Consider the following 6033-nt stretch of genomic DNA (forward strand, 5'->3'; position numbering starts at 1 on the left):
TGGCCTCCTCAGGGGTTAGTCTGCTGTTTTAAATCGTAGTTCAGTTTTCAAAGTCTGCTGTTTATTTGGGTCTGACTCACGCATGCTCAGCTCAGAGATGAGTCTGGGATTTGTGCCATGTTCATACACACACACAATGAAAGGATCCTCTCTCCAGTTCTCTCCTCTGTGATTCCCTCCACACTGTCCAGTTTTCAGGGGCCCATTTTCTCAGTCTTCTGGCCAGTAAAATGGGGCTCCTTGGAGTTTTCTTCCCTGCATCACCTACAGCAGCTTTGCTGGAGACTTCCTCACTGATAAATGTTGGAAGAGAAGGTGGGGAAAAAAATATAAGTAACTCATCCCTGTATGAGCACTGTTTCAAGTTTTGGTTTTTCTTCCCAATTTACCTAGTCTTGCTTACTTTTCAGAGTTCTCAGGTAGTTGCTTTTTGTGTTTTCTACAGAAATTTTAGTTGTCATAAGTGGGAGAGAGAGACTACAGTGGACTTACTCCATCTTGGCTGGCAACAGAAATCAGTACATCCATAATATTTCTTTTTCTTTTTCTTTTTGAAACGAAGTCTTGCTCTGTCACCTGGGCTTGAGTGTAGTGGCGTGATCTTGGCTCACTGCAACCTCCACTTCCCAGGTTCAAGCAATTCTCCTGCCTCAGCCTCCCGGGTAGCTGGGATTACAGGCGTGTGCCACCACAACTGGCTAATTCTTTTTTTGTATTTTTATTATTATTATTTTTTTTGGGGGGGGGGTGGAGTCTCGCTCTGTCACCAAGCTGGAGTGCAGTGGCGCGATCTTGGCTCACTGCAATCTCTGACTCCCTGGTTCAAGCGATTCTCCTGCCTCAGCCTTCCAAGTAGCTGGGGTTACAGGCATGTGCCGCCACGCCCAGCTAATTTTTGTATTTTTATTAGAGACAAGGTTTCACCATGTTGGCCAGGCTGGTCTCAAACTCCTGACCTTGTGATCCGCCCACCTCAGCCTCCCAAAGTGCTGGGATTACAGGCGTGAGCCACCGCGCCCGGCCTTTTTTTTGTATTTTTAGTAGAGACGGGGTTTCACCATGTTGGCCAGGCTGACCTCAAGTGATCCACCCGCCTCGGCCTCCCAAAGTGCTGGGATTACAGGCGTGAGCCACCACACCCGGCCCATAATATTTCTTTTAGTGAGTTTGTGAGTGGTAAACAATACTTTTTTATATGTCTATAAATGTCTCTATTTTGCCTTTACTCTAGAAAAATCATTTATCTAGGTATAAAATCCTAGGTGGCTAATTATTTCCTTTTTCACTTTGAAAATATCATTCTGCTGTCTTCTGGTATCAGTTGTTGGCAGATGCAAAGTCGGCTAATGATTTAATTTTCATTTCTTAGTGCTAATGCCTTTTTTTTCCCTCTTTCGTTTTTTGGTCTAGACAGGTTTTTTTTTTGTTTGTTTTTTGTTTTTTTTTGTTTTTTTTTTTTCTGAGACAGAGTCTCGCTCTGTCACCCAGGCTGGAGTGCAGTGGCGCGATCTTGGCTCACTGCAAGCTCCGCCTCCCGGGTTCACACCATTCTCCTGCCTCAGCCTCCCAAGTTCCCAAGTAGCTGGGATCACAGGCGCCTGCCACCATGCCCGGCTAATTTTTTGTGTATTTTTAGTAGAGACGGGGTTTCACTGTGTTAGGCAGGATGGTCTCGATCTCCTGACCTTGTGATCTGCCTGCCTCGGCCTCCCAAAGTGCTGGGATTACAGGCGTGAGCCACCGTGCCCAGCCTAGACACATTTTTTGTTCACTCTGACACCCAGGCTGGAGTGCAGTGGTCTCATCATGGCTCACTGCAGCCTCCTCCTCCTGGGCTTAAGCAATCCTCTGCCTTAGCCTTTTGAGTAGCTGGGACCACAGGCATGTGCCACCATGCCTGGCTAATTAAAAAAAAAACTTTTTTTTTTTTGGTAGAGATAGGGGTCTCCCCATGTTGCTCCAGCTGGTCTAGAACTCCTGAGCTCAAGCTCTCCTCCTGCCTCAGACTCCCAAAATGCTAGGATTACAGGTGTGAGACACAGCTGGCCTCTTTTGCAGTTTTTTTTGTTTTTTGTTTTTTTTTTTTGAAACAGGGTCTCACTCTGTCACCCAGGCTGGAGTGCAGTGGCACGATTGTGGCTCATTGCAGCCTGGAACTCCTGGGCTCAAGCCATCCTTCCACCTCAGCCTCTTGAATAGCTGAGACTACAATGTACGTCACCATGCCTGGCTAATTTTTTTTTGTATTTTTTTGTAGGGACGGGTTTTTGCCATGTTGCCTAGGCTGGTCTCAAAACTCCTGGGCTCAAGCAGTCCTCCTGCCTCGGCCTCCCAAAGTGCTGGGATTACAAGCGTAAGCCACCTCGCCCAGCCTACTCTCTCTTTTGACTGAGGTTGCTTTTTTGTCCAGAAACTGGCTGGGTTGTAAGAAGATGTGGGCTGTAGATCTCCAGTTTCTCATGAGTTCAAAGGCTAGACTAATCCCCTTTTTATAGACAAAATGACATGGATTCCAAAATTTTCAGATAGGGGTTGTTCCCACAGTCCACATAGTTCTCATTTCTGGGCTTATATCCTACCAGTACCTATTTCTTTCACTGGTTCATGGAAATCTGCAGCTTTCATGAAGACAACTTCCTTCACTAGCTGACTTCCTTCACTACTTCATTGCTTTGCATTTCTTTATTCCTTTTAAGATATTTAAATATATATTTTTTTGTTTTTTGTTTGTTTTGTTTTGTTTTTGTTTTTGAGATGGAGTCCTACTCTGTCGCCCAGGCTGGAGTGCAGTGGTGCGATTTTGTCTCACTGCAACCTCTGCCTCCTGGGTTCAAGCAATTCTCCTGCCTCAGCCTCCCGAATAGCTGGGATTACAGACATGCGCCACCATGCCCGGCTAATTTTTGTGTTTTTAGTAGAGACGGGGTTTCACCATGTTGGCCAGGCTGGTCTCAAACTCCTGACCTCAGGTGATCCACCTGCCTCGGCCTCCCAAAGTGCTGGGATTACAGGCATGAGCCACTGCACCCGGCCTTAAATATATTTCAGGGTAACTTTAAAGCCACTTAAAGCCATCTCATGGATCTTTTGTCTCCTTCCTTCCTTCCTTCCTTCCTCCTTCCTTCCTTCTTTCCTTCCTTCCCTCCTTCCTTCTTTTCTTCCTTTCTTCCTTCTTCCCTCCTTCCTTCTTTTTTTCCTTTCTTCCTTCTCCCCTCTGTCCCTCTAATTATCCAGTCATTTACTTAACATTAATTGAATTAATATGCCAGGTTCTATACTAGGTCCAGGGTTAGAGAGAGAAATAAAACTCAGACCCTTTCCTCAGGATTCCTCAGCCTCTTCAATGCATTAATCCAGGCTGGGCTTGGTGGCTCACGCCTATAATCCCAGGACTTTGGGAGGCCATGGCAGGTGGATCTCTTGAAGTCAGGAGTTCGAGACCAGCTTGGCCAACATGGTAAAACCCCATCTCTACTAAAAATACAAAAATTACCCAGGCATGTTGGCACACGCCTGTAATCCCAGCTACTCAGGAGGCTGAGGTAGGAGGATTGCTTGAACCCAGGAGGCAGAGGCTGCAGTGAGCTGAGATCACGCCAGATGCAGATGTCACTAAATTAAAGATCTTGGGATGGGGAGATTATCCAAGATTATCCAAGCAGGGCCAACGTAATCTCAAAGATCCTTATAAAAGGGAAGTGGACCCGGTGCAGTGGCTCATGCCTCCAGCACTCCAGCCTGCACTCCAGCCTGGGCAACAGATCGAGACTGCATCTCAAAAAAATAAAAATTAAAAAAGTAATAAATAAATAAAGCATTGTTAATCCAGAGAAAACAATTTCATGACATAGAGCAGAACTGTAAAGAACTTGTGAAGTTGTGCTAGAAAAGTCTTTGATTTAAGTTAATCTATTGGCCAGGCACGGAGCTCATACCTGTAATTCTAACACTTTGGGAGGCCGAGGCAGGAGGATCATTTGAGTCCAGCAGTTAGAAACCAGCCTGGGGAATATGGTGAAACCCCGTCTCTACAAAAAATCAGGCCGGGCTCAGTGGCTCACGCCTTAATCCCAGCACTTTGGGGGGCAAAGGTGAGCAGATCACTTGAGGTCAAGAGTTCGAGACCAGCCTGGCCAACATGCTGAAACCCTGTCTCTACTAAAAATACAAAAATTAGCCGGGTGTGGTGCGGGGTGCCTCTAATCCCAGCTACTTGGGAGGCTGAGGCAGGAGAATCGCTTGAACCTTGGAGGTAGAGGTTGCAGTGAACCGAGAACGCACACTCCAGCCTGTGTGGCAGAGCAAAATTCCTTCTCAAACAAAAACAAAAACAAAAAAACAACAGCAACAAAAAACACAAGACACTTTTATTATCTCACACTGTCAGTGAGTCAGGAGATTGAGCATGGTTTAGCTAGATGTTCTGCCTATGGCTCACAGAGCTTCAATCAAGGTGTTGGAGGGACTGCAGTTTCATCTGCTTGCAAGCTCACGTGGTTGTTGGCAACCTTTAGTTTCTAGCAGGCTGCTGCACTGATGTCCTCAGTTTCTCGCTGGCTGTTAGCCAGAGGCTGCCCTCAGCTCCTTGCCATATGGCCCTCTCCATACACAGCTTGCTTCTTTTATGCCAGCAAGGAGAGAGTGTCTTTGCAAGAGGGGCATTACAATCATCATGTAATCATTCTGAACGTAATGTACTCATGTATATGTAACCACGTACATCCTGTCACCTTAGACATATACTACTGATCAGAAGCAAGTCATGGTTCCTCCCACTTTCAACAGGAGGGGATCACACGGGAGCATGAACGGCAGGAGGCAGGGATCATGAGTGCCACTCTAGAGTCTGTGTGTCATAAATATGTATACATTTTTTTTCTAGCTGTGTCCATTGAAGTAGCCTAAAAGCAACTTCACTCTGTAATAATGAACATCTCTAGTGCTCAGGTTGTGGTCCTTAAAAACCATTCCCCCGGCCTGGCGCAGTGACTCACACCTGTAATCCTAGCACTTTTGGAGGCCGAGGTGGGCGGATCACCTGCGGTCGGGAGTTTGAGACCAGCCTGACCAACATGGGGAAACCCCGTCTCTACTAAAAATACAAAATTAGCTGGACATGGGGGTGGGCAGCTGTAATCCCAGCTACTTGAGAGGCTGAGGCAGGAGAATCGCTTGAACCTGGGAGGCGGAGGTTGCGGTGAGCCGAGATCGCACCATTGCACTCCAGCCTGGGCGACAAGAGCAAAACAACAACAACAACGACAACAACTACAACAAACCAAACCATCCCCCCCATTAAAGGGAAGCTGGGCTCTTTGAAGCAATGTCTTATTCCAGGTCTGGGGCAGGGAAAGTATAAGGAAAGCCAAGTCTATTTGATTGTGCTAGAAATCAGTCAAATTCTCAAGTATCATTTGGGTCATATACCATTGGTCACAGTCATGACATTTAGAACATTATAAAGGCTAATGGTGGAAACAGATGGAATCTATGAAAGTCCATGATTTTTTTTCTTTTTTGAGACAAGGTCTTGCTCTGTTGCCCAGGCTGGAGTGCAGTGGTGCGATCCCAGCTCACTGCAGCCATGACCTCCTGGGTTCAAACAATCCTCCCACCTCAGCCTCCCGGGTAGCTGGAACAACAGGCTCCTGGCTAATTTTCCTTTTTTCTTTTTTTGTAGAGATGAGGTCTCACTATGTTGCCCAAGCTGGTTTCAAAATCCTGGCCTCAAGTGATCCTCTCGCCTCGGCCTCCCAAAGCACTAGGATTACAGGCATGAGCCACTGCACCGGGTCCACTTCCCTTTTATAAGGATCTTTGAGATTACGTTGGCCCTGCTTAGATAATCTTGGATAATCTCCCCATCCCAAGATCCTTAATTTAGTGACATCTGCATAGTCCCTTTTGCCATGTAAAAGATTCCAGAAACTAGATTATGGATAAATTTAAGGGGCCATTATTCTGTCTACTACAGAATGTGGGTTTTAGTTTTTAGTTTTGTGTTTGCATTTTCTAATTTTATGTAATGTGCAT

Source organism: Pan troglodytes, chromosome X, assembly GCF_028858775.2.
Source record: "Pan troglodytes isolate AG18354 chromosome X, NHGRI_mPanTro3-v2.0_pri, whole genome shotgun sequence".
In the NCBI taxonomy this organism is placed as follows: domain Eukaryota; kingdom Metazoa; phylum Chordata; class Mammalia; order Primates; family Hominidae; genus Pan; species Pan troglodytes.